At 35.1% G+C, this 16,066-nt stretch overlaps 2 non-coding genes across 2 annotated transcripts; one reads left to right on the top strand and one right to left on the bottom strand.

The window, feature by feature from the left end:
* Nucleotides 1-1,232: 1,232 nt before the first annotated feature.
* Nucleotides 1,233-1,305, bottom strand: Trnaf-gaa. The gene has a single exon. It is a non-coding gene; the product is annotated as a tRNA-Phe (tRNA).
* An 11,732-nt stretch (nt 1,306-13,037) lies between these two features.
* On the top strand, nt 13,038-13,110 carry Trnaf-gaa. Its single transcript has one exon. It is a non-coding gene; the product is annotated as a tRNA-Phe (tRNA).
* Nucleotides 13,111-16,066: the final 2,956 nt, after the last annotated feature.

Below are 16,066 nucleotides of genomic sequence, written 5' to 3'. Positions count from 1 at the left end.
AATTTTAATTTTCAATCGCTATGATTTCAGGTTGGAAAACTGTAGAGTATTTAGCTAAATTTACAGCCAATTCAGTCTTTGGATTCATCCCGAAGACTCCAACCCCCGTGCCATTGTCAGTTTTTGAGCCGTCATTGTACCAGTAGGGGTTTGCCTTTAGCGGTGTTCCTTTGGCCCATTCTTCCCGTTCTGGTATCAGTACCTTACACTTTTTAGTAAAATTGTATTTTGGTGTAATGGCACCGATTGGCAAGCCTAATATGGCATCGGCCTGTATCTCCTCTCTCAGTTTCCATTGTTTATTTACATAGCCTATCCTTGCTGGTTGTCCATATGAGCCTGTAGGTTGCTGCTCTGGCTTCTCCTTGGATTAAAATATCAAGTGGTGGAAGGTTTAACCACACTTCCAGGGCCGCAGTTGGCGTTGGGCTCACGGCACCAGTCACTGATACAGACTTGACTTTGGGTGCCATATAATAGCCTGCTTGCTTTGGCCTGCAGAGTCTTGGTCCACTATACCACTGACCCATTGGTCTAAAGATGTTCCATGTTGAAGATTAGCTTGGTGGCTACTCCTGGATGCGATATTAACAATTTTAGCGTCATCTACAGTCGCTTGATTTAGCCTTCCTTTAATGTTAACTGTGTCATTCCTGATTCTACTCACCATTGGTTACCTTCCTATATTTATGAAAAACAATGTGACGCTTTTAAATTTGATTTTTATAAATAACTTAATTATTGTTACCTATCTGCAGTTAGTTAACGGTATTAAGGTCAAAAGTTTGCAATTGAAAGTTCATTTTCGCAAGTCCGGTGAAATCCACTTTTCGTGGGCTTACCTTTCTATCATCGTATTCCAAAAGAAGTTTTTTAAATTAATTTTCTCATAACGGACAACTTGGTTTTATTTAATTAGTTGTTTAGTTAACTTAGTATTTTTTAGCTGTCACATTGGAGCAAACTTGGCGGACCGTTTCTCTCAACAAGTAGTCATTGTGTTGTAGTTGGTATGAATTGGTATACATATTTAGATTTTTAAATATTTTAAAAGCAATATCTTAAATTAAAAGATAGTTTTCCTGTGTCCATGACGACATAGGAAATGTCCAAACAACTTCACATCAAAAATATTCTAAGGCTACGAACCCTACGGGATAAGAAAATCGAAAGTGCGAATTCGCTCTTCTTGAGCCTAAAATAATTTTTCTAGATTTAAAGGAAAAAAAAATTGCCGAAACCCGGGATCGAACCAGGGACCTTTAGATCTTCAGTCTAACGCTCTCCCAACTGAGCTATTTCGGCTAACGTACCAGTACCGTCCTAAACGTACCACTGTACAACCCGTACTCAATTAACGGACTTACTAAGGACAATAGTTAACAATTGAAAGTTCATTTTAGGAAGACCAGTGAAATCCACTTTTCTATCATATTCCAGAAGAAGTTTTTAAATTAATTTTCTTATAAATTTAATGGTAAATCGCTGCCAGATTGCACATCCGCTCAAAGCGGACTGCGATTAGACTATTTTTAATATGTATTTTTACGTTTTATTATTATGATCAAAAATGTATTTACCAATTATTTAATAAATTCCCAGGAAATATACGATTCGTTTTTACCATATGTTCTTTGGTAAGAGAAATTCTCCATTTTCTACCACTAGTTATATTTATTGTTACTCCAGTTTTATTTCTTTGTTCCGCTAGAAACGGTTGCTGAATAAAATCGAAAAGTTGCTGCTGTTTTATACACTGCCCATAAAAGAAACCGACCACCTGGTTTTTGCACAAAAAATGGCCAACTTTGGTAATGCTTATTTTCTTAACCTTTTAAGTCATAGACCTGTGGTAGGTCGCATTGTTTAGACAATTTTACGCTGAACAAGATTCTCAACCGTTTATTAGTTTTATTAGTTATTCGCGATTTTTGGGCAAAAAACCTGGTTTTATACGTGCTCAAGGAAAAAATCGTTCATTCTCTCTCTCTCTCTCTCTCTCTCTCTCTCTCTCTCTCTCTCTCTCCCTCTCCCGATTTTCGAGAATAGATAAATTTGGAACCGTCATGTTTTCACAAACTTTTCGCTCTACAACTTTTGTTCCGAGGACTTTTTTCAAAAAAATGTCTGATGAAATGAAGATGACCACTTGGTTCCCTCATCACAGAAATTCAACTTTTCCTTTTCCATTTCACAGGCGTTGTAGCAGTTTGGCTTCGAATAACGTATTGAAACAAAAAGCTTTTGTATGATAAAATCGGGAACGAGAGTGATAGATTTTTTTTCCATGAACACGTAAAAAAACACGTTTTTTGACTAAAAATCGCGAATAAATTGAACATGGTTGAGAAATCGGGCAAACTCGAAGGGGACCAATAGAAAGCTTATTGAAATTTCCTATCGATTGCTAAAAGATTGCTCCAAGGCGATTTCCTGGCACCACAGCTCAATTTGAAATTTTTGTAAAAAGTGCAAAAATTAACATGTTCCCGAATTTTTAAATTTACTGTTGAATGACTGAAGCTAGGAAAACATTTAAAAAAGACATCTTGTTCGGCATAAAATTTTCTAAAAAATGAAACCTAGCACAGTCTGTAACTAAATAGGCTGCGAAAATATTCATTTTCAAAGTTGGCCATTTTTTCGCGCATAAACCAGGTGGTCGGTTTTTTTTATGGGCAGTGTATATGAAAAGAAACAAGTGTATTGCCATCTGTCCCTGTTTTGATAGCTTTCTTTCTCCTAAAGCTTAACGCTTTAATAAATATAAAATATTGCAAACCAAAATCAAAATCGTCAGATATAATAGAGAAAGGATTGACGAATTGTATACACTTTTACGCGCTGATTTATCCACCCGTGATTTTTAAATAAATTTTAAACAAAAGTGCAAAGATCAAATCAAATGTTCGTATTTGTTACGAACTTGCCTCTTTGTAATTTCTTCAAGCCAACGCTGTTTATTCCGTTGGTCACAAGGTCTAGTCCCAGATTTCGAATGTAGGACTCCATTCATAATTCCAACGCGGAAAGTAAGGGATCACAATACAGAAATCGTGGGCCACGAACGCATATATCATGATTATGCTTAACCCGGCATAAATTGTTGTTTATTACCTTCCCCGGGGGAGATTGATCACCTCTTAGGGCGAACTGTTATTTTCGTATCTCTCTCAGAAAGTGAATGGGAAGTTAACAGACTCGTTTCCAGAAAAAACAAAACAAAAAACGATACAATTTAAAATGAGAAAATGAAGAGTGCACATTCACTCGGTGAAAGTCCTGTAAAGAACCTGAAATTTTGAGCAATTTGTGACATCTTTATTTTGACAAGTGTGTACCTCGTGTGGGTATATTTTAAAATTGTATATTTATGTGAAACTGAGTGTAATAAGGGAAGTAAAATTCTTTTTTTTCTGTACTTTTGAGGACATTATCTTTATAGTTTATATATCTTTATAAAGTAGGGTCCGAGTGAGTACATGGTCAAGGAACGCGACTGCACTTATAATTAATTATAAAAGCTCTGGCTGACAGCTGCTCGATTAAAATACAAGCTAAAATGGCTAGTACCTCTATCTTATAGCAAAGTTATGAAAAGAAACGATAATATTATTTAAATCAGACCGTTTTATATTTATTTTAAAAAAATTTAAACTTATATCAGAAATTATAGACTATATAACTAAAGAAGAGGAAAAACACTACCTCAAATAGCTCGTCTAGTAAGACCGTCGGAGGACCTGTCTCGTAGAAGTGCCATCTTCAAGCGATTAAGAATAGGCCATGCGAGGTTGACACACGCACACTTACTTTTGAGCCCATGTATTTGTCCGGCAAGCTGAGAAAGGTAGCTCGATTTGTCCCCTAATAGAAGAGTGGCTTGGCTCCATATAGAAAGCGCGTAGGAATGCCATCCGACATGAAAAATGTGCTTGAGCACGGCAGCGAATATCTAGGTCTATTGTTCCGTTTCCATGGAGGAACCAGGATTGTTTTATTGCGTATAATCCTGATACGATTAAGTAATGTACTGTTTTGTGTACAGTAGTGTATGACTGTGTAGCTGGGAGAGCTGACGGCGGAATATTGAATACCCATCGACAATCAATTAGGGTAATTGAACAGATGTAAAGGGAGATGGAGGAATATCGAGTGCTCCATCACCCTAAATGAGTGAGTGCTATGTAAATAGGAACGAATGTATTTAAAAGTGAATGAGAGTGTGAATGGGAAACTGATTTCGCTAGGGGCTGAATAACCTGGCTGGAATAGCCCCTGGATCCTGGACGGATGAGAACGAATCTGCCCCGGACTGCCAACACCCTGGACGAGGATTCTCGAGGCCTGCTGGTAGTTAACTATAAACTGCGTGTTTGCGGACAGCCCCTTCTTCCAACTCTTACATGCGTGTGGAGATTTGAGCTTACATAAATCTGCATCGGCAGAAAAAAAATTGATTGTAATAAACCCACAATTAATAAAAATGATGAAACGCCCATTAAAACCTGCTAACTATAAAAAATAATTAGAAACTATTAAAACCTTTAAAAAAACAATAGATATCTAGAAATATTTATTGATAGGATGCTAGTTAAAAGAATAAAATAGTTAACTTTAAAATAAGCAACAGGACCAGCCACACCACCATAAATGAATCATTAGGTTTCCGTTGTTTGCCATACATTGGTGAACTATCAGAAAAAAAGTTAGTAAAATTCTAAAACAAGAAGTTTTTAGAATAGTTTTTAGAAGTACGAGTTCACTTTGAAACACCCTCTCAAGATCTAAAGACAAGGTAGACAACTTGGCAAAAAGCGGGGTTTACCAACTTAATTGTAACGATTGCAACATTAAATATTTATTTATTAGGTTTCATGGTCCGCTTGACCAAATAAATTCTTTTCAATTAATTAATATTTAATTATGGTTTTGGTTGAGATAAAAAGGAGGGAAAATTCAAAAGGTGGGGTTGAGATGGCAAGTTGGTGTCCGAGTGGATCGAAGTCCCGATAGCTCAAGTGGTAGAGCTGCGGCGTATTTAGCGTCATGGGTTCGAATCCCGCTTGTGACACTGACTTTTTTAACTCAACCAAAACCTTAATTAAAGATTAATTAATTGAAAAAGAATTAAATATATATAGGACAAAGTGGTAAAGAAATAAATACGAGAGTTCAAGAACACTTGTCTAAATCGAACAAATTTTCGGAATTGAAGGACCATCTAAAAGAAACAAAACATAATTTCCATTCAAATTTAAATACAACAGTGTTACATAGTTTCAACAAAGGGAGAGAACTAGATTGGTTTGAGAAATTTGAAATTAAAAAATTGAACATGAAGATAAATGCTTTATTAATATAATAGATTTATTTATTATATTAATAGATTTATAAGTCCTATCAGGTCATCATATGTATGTACACAATATGTACACAAATAATATTAGACGTCTAAAATAATCAAATTAATTAATTTAAATTTTATTAATTTGTATCATTAATTTACTAACCTATTATTAAGGTATTATTTTAATTTAATTTTTATCTTTTATCTTTAATCACCAATTTATAATTATTTTCTTACAGTATTTAACAATATAATATTTACTTGTGTTGTAATTCCAGCTTATCGCAAGTTCAAAATTGAGCGGCATTAAAAACCAGCTTCTCATTGGACCGTCGCGTTGGCGGGGGTATCGGCGGGTTCACTTTTGCAATTCATGTCGAGAGACGTGGTTGCAGAACTCCTTCTACCTGATGATGGGCTATAAGCTCGAAATTCGGATCGTTGAAAACAACTTAATGTGAGTAGGAACTATCTTTTTAAAAAGGATTTAACCCACCAATTCTTCAAACGTTAATTGATTATCAAATATTACTAATGTGCCGAAAAGCGATGATCATCAAGTTAATACTTGTCAGGGGACATACTTCTCTTTGAAATTGGAATTTGATTTATTACATGAACCATTTATGAAATTGGTCACGGTATAGAATCCGACGGAAGTTAAACTGAAAACCATTTTCCACGATCCCTTTCTCCTAATTAGTAAAATTGTTCAATTGGACTGTCTAATGGCGAGTGCGTGTCACCGTCAAATCCATTTGTTCATTCTTGAGACAGAAAATAGAAATCTCGCAACCTAAAACGTCTAATTGCATAATAAACACGCGTCGGTCGTTCCAAAAAGACGTTTGTATCTCATGGATAGCCAGATTTATCGGCGATATCAGCACGAAAGCTAGCCAACTACAAAACCACCTATTTCAATGCATTTAGGGAAGGACATTTGAATTTTGACTACGTGAAATTTTTTTTACAAAGCCATAAATAACTTTAGCAATTTAAACCGCCCTAACGAGACTTAAAGATAGATAAGCCTCACCGCCATCCATTCCGACTGCGACCCGCCCGAGGGCGATGCAATTAGTCTCCGGATTACTACTTAATAACAACTTTGTCATGAACGTCGTTTCATCCAACAAGTATCCTAACGCGCTATTAACTACTAATAATCCGACTAATAGTGCATTTTAGTCCGTTCACTTTTGACATTTTGAAAAATTATTCAACAAAAATTCTCTGTCTTCTAGTCGAGACATCTGATTGTATTAATTGTACAGCATTATTTTATTTAAGACTGCCTGTAAAAACTTAAAAAATTAAGACAAATTCAGGATATTGAAACTCTGAGGAAACTCTGACCTAGCAAAAAGAAGATAAAAGCAAAAAAATAACCACAATAGCGTACTATTTTGAATCCTGATAAAACAAAATATGAAGTTTTTTCGGATGATCTACGGAAGAGTCAACACAGAGAAAACTTCCTTTCGGTTTTCGCCGAGCTTTCGACAGTTTTTATACTGTCATCTTTTCAGGGCTTAAAGCTTAATGAGGAAATAAAAAGACATGGGGTTTTGGGCACAGAAGTATATTACGTTTTTTTATATATGTATGTATATATATATATATATTTAGGAACAAAGGCTACGGGATAAANTTCCGTACATCCTCCGAAAAAACTTCATGTTTCCAGCAGGTCGATAATCTAGCTCATGTTACAGAACAAAATATGTTTTTTTTTATTTTTAAATTTTTTTTACCGGTTGTTTAATAATTTGTTGGATTCGTGTAGATCGGTCAAGAATGAAGTAGTTAAGAAACTTTTCACCTCAGAACACATTAAAATAGCTTTTAAAAACCACAAAACAGTACACACTTTTTTCCGAAGTCAAAGACACAAAACCAACAGCTTACAAATCCGATGTAACTTATAATGTTAATTGTGTAAAATGTCCAGCTTCATGCATTGGAATTACGTCGCGATATCTGGAAAAACGGAAAAAATAAGACTTATGAGTGTAAGACACCAAATTCCAATCTCACACCATTGGCCGCTCAACCATTTTGAAAAATAACAGGACTTTGATTTCGACAAAATACAAAAAACTAAAACTGACTGAAAAAACAAATACAAACGCAACTTTCGATAAATAGATAACATTAACAGAGACACACACAGCATTCATTACAGAACAGACACATGCAAACTCAGCCATAGCTACGCCAACATCATAAAGCAAATAAACTATAATAATATTAATAAATCTTTATTTACAAGAATGCACATTACATATAGGTTTACAGTAAAAAATAATATTTTGGTACATCCCTGCCTGCTATCAAAAAGGAAAGCTTGTTCTAGGTAGCACGAATTTTTTGGCGATCCTCAGAGGCATAAACATAATATATCTTTACAAAAGCATAATGAAAAGCAAACAAATAGTAAGTATGTCGTATTTTAAGTATGTCGGGGCCCTTTTCCTTACAGTGATGAGCGCCGTGTCAACGCCTAAACCGTTGCGGTCACCGACTCCCCCCCCCATGTAACTAGATACGAGATTATTTTTATATAGGCACAAACATGAATATTGAAGAAAGATTTGGTACATATTCATTACTTTAAATTTACTGCCTAATTTTTTTCGAATTATATCTATACGGTTTACATAAAATAATTTTAAGAAGCGGGTTTATACAATAGTTACATCCAGAGTCTTATTGTAGCATTTACTGGCAACCGGGGGTTACCAAAATATATTGTCCTTAAGAGTTTAATTGCGTAAGTTGCGTAAAATTATAAATTTATAAAAGACCTTTCTCAAACGGGAGACCAAAAAATCAATATGTAAATTAAATCTCAAATTTGAGTCCAATGTCACACAAGGGATGAGCATCGATAAAAAAAAACATAAATTAAACATCGGGACCTCACCATCGATGGTGGTACGACCGTCGACTCTATAGTCTACACATCGATGGTTTTTTGAGTATTACTCAAACCACAAATTATTTTCGTATGCATACATTATTTTTATGTGCCACTTTAGAAACATAAACTAAGTTTTCAAACTTCCCCATTTCTGAACCTTTATTAGGAACTTGATTAATAAAAATTATGGGTCAATCCCTATTCACAAAAGTGGAAATTAGGAAAAATTGAATAAGTTTACAAAACATCGACAGCCCACCAATTTTTTTTTTGGCGTTATGAACTATGCATATTAGCCATGTGACAAATTCGTATATGTGTGTTCAAATTTGGGGGGTTATTGGGAAAAAAGGGCCAGGGGCAACGGTGGGAATCGAACCCACGACCGCGGCGTGAGAGTCTCTCATGCTAACCACTCGGCTACCACGGTCCCCGACAGCCCACCATTGATGGTCAAAAAACATCGACACAGTAACATCGATGTTGTAAACATCGACCATCGATGCTCTTCCCTATGTCATACCAAGATATCTAACACAACAAAAGAGATAGGCAAGGAAGAAAACTCATCATTATCATCACAAGTATAAAAAGAACACATTTATTATTAGTATTTATTACGTTTTTTAATGAAAAGTGAAATACATTACATTTTTGTGTGTTTAAAAGTACAAAATTTGAGTTAACTACAAATTAATAATTTGCATATCATTATTTATAGTTTTAGTTAAATTATCACCTGAGAAAATGATTCCAGTATCATTTGCATAACTAACTATTTTTCCAGATAATTTAATTTTCAACAAATCATTAATATATAAACGAAACAAAATTGAGCCTAAGACTGTACCTTGAGGTACGCGCTTATTAAATCTTATGTTTATATTTCCCTTTCCTTCTTTATCGTCTTTAATAATTAATTTTCTTTTCAATATTGAATAAACCCCGAATCACAAATCCAATCCCCAGAATGGGAAAATACCCATTCTTGATTTCCTTTGAGTTAAAACCGCCTCTGATAAAAAAAATCCCCGATTTACCTATCAAAAACATATAAAAACACCAGAATACATATTCACACAACCAATATGACACAACAAGAATAGCACCACACTTTATATGAGTATGAAATACTTGGTTCAAAATTTATATTTACATCTTAAATTGTATTTTTTCCAAACAACATAATTCAGATAATTCATTCACCCTGGCCCTGAAGATGACCAGAATAAAGGTCGAAACGTCGCAAAAAAATATAAAAAATAAATCAAAATAAAGCTGTTTTTTTTGTAAACTACTTCATTCTTGACCGCTGCACACGAATCTCATAAATTTTATAACAGAATATTTAAACTATAAACTTTTTAGTCGTTTTGCCAATGTTTTCGTTCGGAGTGGGATAGTTCAATGTATGCTAACATGACCAAATATATAGATCAGGAATACTATTATTTAGCGATAATCCAATATCAAATAATCCGATAATCTAGGAAAGCCAAGCTTATTTTGAAAAAGCTGACTAGGTTTTTATTGTGCCAACGAAACGATTCGGATTTAAAGCACTGCTGATAACGAAAGTCTTTTCATTTGGTCATCGGTTCATCACCGTGATCGAGCCGAAGAAAAAACTTATTTGAAAATTTCTCAGTTTAAATCGGCTTTTACTGTAAGTTGTAAAAGTTCACCTGTTTAGGCTTTTTTTCCCGCAATTACAACTTTAATTTTGAATTAGAAACGTATTTAAGTAAAAACATATCGTTGCTAAATCATCGTGCCCAGTGGAACCACGAGGCGAAATCAGTCTGAATCTTTCTTTGGATCTCATAGAACCTAATAGAAAGACATTTATCAAGATGATTAAAAGAATGTAATAAATTAACTCTCCCGATGTTATCAAAATCTCGAAGGCATTCAAGCATTATTAAGTTATTAATCATAAATTCGTCAAACCGACTGTGGCGAGTTCGGCTAAAGAGGCAACCAATCGAGCATAGAGTACACTGCAATATCTTCAATTACACGTTTTTTAAACTTAAGTTTGTTGACTGGTTATACATGGTGTAAATAAACAATAAAACATTGTAAAATATTCTTTCCATGTAAGGTCTTGGTTGAGATAAAAACGTCAGTGTCACGAGCGGGATTCGAACCCACGACCTTCGGCTAAATTCGCCAGTACACTACCATTTGAGCTACCACTTTGATCCACTCGGACACCAACTCTCCATCTCAACCTACAACCATTCCAACCTTCCCTCTTTTTGCCATTTTCAAATGTCGTGAAATCGGATTGGATTCTCAGCGACTTATGGGAGCTGTTTAGTGAAGTGATACTTCTTTTACTTATTACATATTAATTTATTTACGTTTTAGTGGTTAATTGACCAAGTTACATCTTACATCTTTTTTTTTATCTCAACCAACATGGAAAGAATAATTAATTGAAATATGTAACTTGGTCAATTGACCACTAAAACGTAAATGAATTGTAAAATATGTATGCTGATGAAGTAAGAAAAAATCAAATCAGTTATACTTCACTACACAACATTAAGAGTGTAAGAGACTGTATGTAAGACCTACAATTTTTACGCCATCAAAAAATAATGCGGAAAGTCTGGGGTTTGAGACTTTGACGTGGGATGAAAAAATACTTCACTTGTATCAGGATTTAGCCTTTGTATGATGATGATGGTGATGAAAGGAATCTAAGAGGTGGGGGTTTATCTTTTTTTCCTAATACCTTAATTCAGTCTGTCTACTCGATCTTCCTTTTAAGGAGTACTAAATCACCGACTGTCGTTGCTACAATTCATTTCCCTGGGCTTTCTTTGTATCCCAGGTTGCTTCACGTTCAAAGATGATATGGGTGGCTGTTTCTTTCTCTTCATTGCATAACCTACAAATGGGGTCATCATTGAATATACCCATGTTGTGTAGGTGTTTTCTCTGATGCCAGGGTACGCTAAATAGTCTTATTGCTCCTCTGAATTGAGCCTCCCTAACACGAGCAGTCTTGATGAGGGTTGTTTTAGAATAGGTTTACCGTCTAACGTCCTACTCCTCTGGGTTTCTCCTGGTCTAATTGTTGCAATATGTTTGCCAATTTTGGCGAAGGATCTATAAGTACGAGTTTATTATTTTTTTGCAGTTCTAGTGTTCGACCTTTTCGCCTTTGTTTGTATCGACCCGTTCTGAGATGGGTCAGATTAGCATCATATCTCTGTGTCTGATCTTGTTATCTTCTGGGCCTATAGTTGCAGATCTTGCATATTGTAGATCCTCTTCTGACCAGTTTGTCTGATTGTTCATTACCAAAAATTCCTTTGTGCCCTGGCAGCCAAGGTATTGTTAGGCTGTTACGTTTCTTGGCTTTGGATGCATTCACCGACTATTTTAAGTGTGATATTTTTATGTGTTTCTGCTTTTTTTGCTTCTTGGCTTCTGATCATATGCTGTTTTTTTAGATAGATAGATAGATAGAAATATTTTATTTTAAAATTACGAGCACATCATGAAATATATAATTAAAAGTATATACAACATGGAATTAAATCCGTCTGTCGTCGGAGAATGTTGTAAAATGAAAAACTAAACATAAAACACTGGATATACCTGCATTAAATGTAGAACATAAAAGGAATTGAAATAAATACATACAAAAGTAATGACTTTTTCGTCCAGATCATTAACTTTTTTATAATTATGGTATTTAATGGAGGAAAGGTGAATACGAAATTAAAAATTAAATGCCTGGATTATATGGTATCTATATTTCTTGGCGTGGCGAGCAAACCTTATGAGTGCCCGGGGATCTGAACCATTGAACAACTCAATGATTTATGATGATTCAATGATTGTTTTTTTAATGTAACCTATTTCAAGATTTTCTATGGTTCAAGCATAATAGTGTATTAGTTCGTACAACAAAAAACGGACCACCTGGTTTTTGCGCGAAAAAATGGCCAACTTTGGAAGTGTATATTTTCTCAATCTTTTACATCACAGACCTGTGCCACATCTCGTTTTTTAGAAAATTTTACATGAACAGGATGGTTTTTTAAAATGTATTCCTAGTCTCAGTCATTCATCAGTAAATTCAAAAATTCGGAACATGTTAATTTTTGCACTTTTTACGAAAACTTCAAATTGAGCTGTGGAGCAGGGAATCGTCCTGGAGCCATCTTGTTCAGCGTAAAATTGTCTTAAAAACGAGACCTAGCGCGGGCCTGTGACTTAAAAGGACGAGAAAATATGGTTTTCCAGAGTTGACCATTTTTTGCGCAAAAACCAGGTGGTCGGTTTCTTTTATGGGCAGTGTATACTTTTCAATTTTATTTAGCAACCGTTTCTAGCGGAACCAAGAAATGAAATTGGAGTAACAAATAATAAATATAACTAGCGGTAGAATACGGAGAATTTCTCTTACCAAAGAACATATGGTAAAAACAAATGGTATATTTCCTGGGAATTTATTAAATAATTGGTAAATACATTTTTGATCATGATAATAAAACGTAAATAATACATATTAAAAATAGTCTAATCGCAGTCCGCTTTGAGTGGATGAGCAATCTGGCAGCGATTTAACATTAAATTTATAAGAAAATTAATTTAAAACTTTTTCTGGAATATGATAGAAAAGTGGATTTCACTGGTCTTCCTAAAATGAACTTTCAATTGTTAACTATTGTCCTTAGTAAGCCCGTTAATTGAGTACGAGTTGTACAGTGGTACGTTTAGAGCGGTACTGGTACGTTAGCCGAAATAGCTCAGTTGGGAGAGCGTTAGACTGAAGATCTAAAGGTCCCTGGTTCGATCCCGGGTTTCGGCAATTTTTTTTCCTTTAAATCTAAGAAAAATATTTTCGGCTCAAGAAAGCTCAAGAAGAGCGAATTCGCACTTTCGATTTTATTATCCCATAGGATTCGTGGCCTTAGAATATTTTTGATGTGAAGTTGTTTGGACATTTCCTAAGTAGTCATAAACACAGGAAAACTATCTTAATTAAAGATCTTGCTTTTAAAATATTTAAAAACCTAAATATGTATACCAATTCATACTAACTACAACACAATTGACTACTTGTTGAGAGAACGGTCCGACAAGTCTGTTTCAACATGACAGCTTAAAAATGCTAAGTTAACGAAACAACTGATTGAATAAAACTAAGCTGACCGTTATGAGAAAATTAATTTAAACACTTCTTTTGGAATACGATGATAGAAAGGTAAGCCCACGAAAAGTGGATTTCACCGGACTTGCGAAAATGAACTTTCAATTGCAAACTTTTGACCTTAATACCGGTAACTAACTGCAGATAGGTAACAAAAATTAAGTTATTTATAAAAATCAAATTTAAAAGCGTCACATTGTTTTTCATAAATATAGGAAAGTAACCAACGGTGAGTAAAATCAGGAATGACACAGTTAACATTAAAGGAGGGCTAAATCAAACGACTGTAGATGACGCTAAGATTGTTAATATCGCATCCAGGCGTAGCCACCAAGCTAATCTTCAACATGGAACATCTTTAGACCAATGGGTCGGTTGGTGTGGTGGACCAAGACTCTGCAGGCCAAAGCAATCAGGCTATTATGTGGCACCCAAAGTCAAGTCTGTATCAGTCTGCCATGAGCACAACGCCAACTGCGGCCCTGGAAGTGTTGTTAGTTAAACCTTCCACCACTTGATATTTTAATCCAAGGAGAAGCCAGAGCAGCAACCTACAGGCTCATATGGACAACCAGCAAGGATAGGCTATGTAAATAAACAATGGAAACTTGGAGAGGAGATACAGGCCGATGCCATATTAGGCTTGCCAATCGGTGCCATTACACTAAAATACAATTTTACTAAAAGATAAATCTGTAAGGTTTATCAACTACAGATAGGTAACAATAATTAAGTTATTTATAAAATTAAAATGCGTGACTAGATTCTTTTGTTAATAAATATAGGAAGGTAACCAATGGTGAGTAGAATCAGGATTGACACAGTAGTAGGTTTTGTTTTGATGGATAGGGTATTTCATCTTTATAGATCGAGTTGTTCTTTCCTATTGAATCTGACTGCTCTTACTTTGGGTTGCATGTTGGCGAAAGAACATAGGTTTGTATGTTTTTGACGTGTAGATGGTCTTGCAGATCCATTTCTGAATAGCTTGACTGTCTGTTCATTGAACAAATTTCCGCTTATAGCTCCTCTCCTCTCACTCCTTAAACCGTTGTTCAAAAGCAAGTTCCTCTCTTTGCAGTTGAAAAATATTTAATCGTTTGAATTCCCGTTACATACTACTTTTTACATGTTGGATTCAAATTGACATAAACGGAATTTTAAAAAAAGTCCAGGTGGTCTCGGAGAATGGATCTGACCTGACTGGATGGATTTTTTTCTTTGGTTCTTTTAAAAGAATCCGTCATCAAAAAGTGGGTGAGATATTTTCAGCCGTTCACACTGTATATTATATAATATTTCATTCTGCTGGTTCAAGCCCAATTAAAAACAAATTATTTCCATTTTACTTAGTTCCGACCAGATCCATGAATCAGCAGCGGTATCTGGTTTATACGTGACGAATGGAAACACACAGCGACGAAATAATTATTTTAAAAAATAATCAGAAACGTGCCGCTTAATATGCATTTCGCGCAGTAACTTGTCGTTTACGACCAATATAAAATCCCGGACTTACATTTTAAGCCGCCTCGGGTGATTTATTACTGTTTGATTGCTGCCACGAAGCAGTCTGCGTCGTTTAAATTATTTGAATAAATGTCTAATTGTAAGAAAAGGGTTATTGTATACAAACTGCCTACCTATTGAATGTTCGCTATATTCAACCATGTTTCATTCCAAACACAATGAGTAATATTCGATCGACTAACATGATAAATTCAAAATGCATCACCTTACTTGTTAATTTTTTAAACTTTATTTATGATCATCTACAACCGTATATTTATATGTATTATATGAATTTATGTATTTACGACCAGCAGTTCTTCTATTTGTGAGTGTGCCATTACTGGCGTTATAGAAGAAGCTACACATTTGCATCGGTTCTGGATTAATCATTCATGAGGTCTCTGATCCAAATTCTCTTCCGTCGTCTACTGAGTAATTGTGGGCAATGGAGTAAAATTACACTTGTGGGATCTTGCAAATTACTGTGGAAACGTTCGCATTAAGTTTTAACGGATAAAAAAAAATCTTGCAACTTACTGTGAAAACGTCTTTAATATGTTGTAATGGATGTAAAAACAGTTGGAATGTACAAATCTCAGCGAAGTGTGTTATTGTTTACATAAGCAGGGGCAGAAACAGTTAGTCGTATCTTGGGGAGACCCTGTACCGGCGGACCTCATGAATTTACGAAAATTTTGTTGCCAAGACAGTAAAACTCCTTCCTCATGCCTTACCTGGTTAAAAGAGAGGCTAGAGGACGTCTAGGGGTTTTTCTTATTTACAATTATTTCATCCAAATAGGTACCCTATTAAGTCCTACAACGACAACATAAAAAACAAAACTCCAGTCGCGATGGGGGCTTAAAATTGGGCTCAATGCAATATAAGAATGTTTCCATTATATGGGAAAAGGTGTAATGCTCAATATTGTATTTAAAAAAATAATATTTATTTGAATTATACGCATTTGTTGTTCTTAACGGTATGAAATTCTGGGCATTGAACTAATACTCTGGCCAGAACTGACCCGGATGCCTTGTTGCGAGGGCCAGGCAATGGTGGTATTCAGTTTGTTTTCGGTTTAAGGCGAGTAGGTCTCGGG

Source organism: Cimex lectularius, unplaced genomic scaffold (genome assembly GCF_000648675.2).
Source record: "Cimex lectularius strain Harlan isolate CLEC.00 unplaced genomic scaffold, Clec_2.1 scaffold153, whole genome shotgun sequence".
In the NCBI taxonomy this organism is placed as follows: Eukaryota; Metazoa; Arthropoda; class Insecta; order Hemiptera; family Cimicidae; genus Cimex; species Cimex lectularius.
This window is presented reverse-complemented; position numbering and strand designations above follow the sequence as displayed.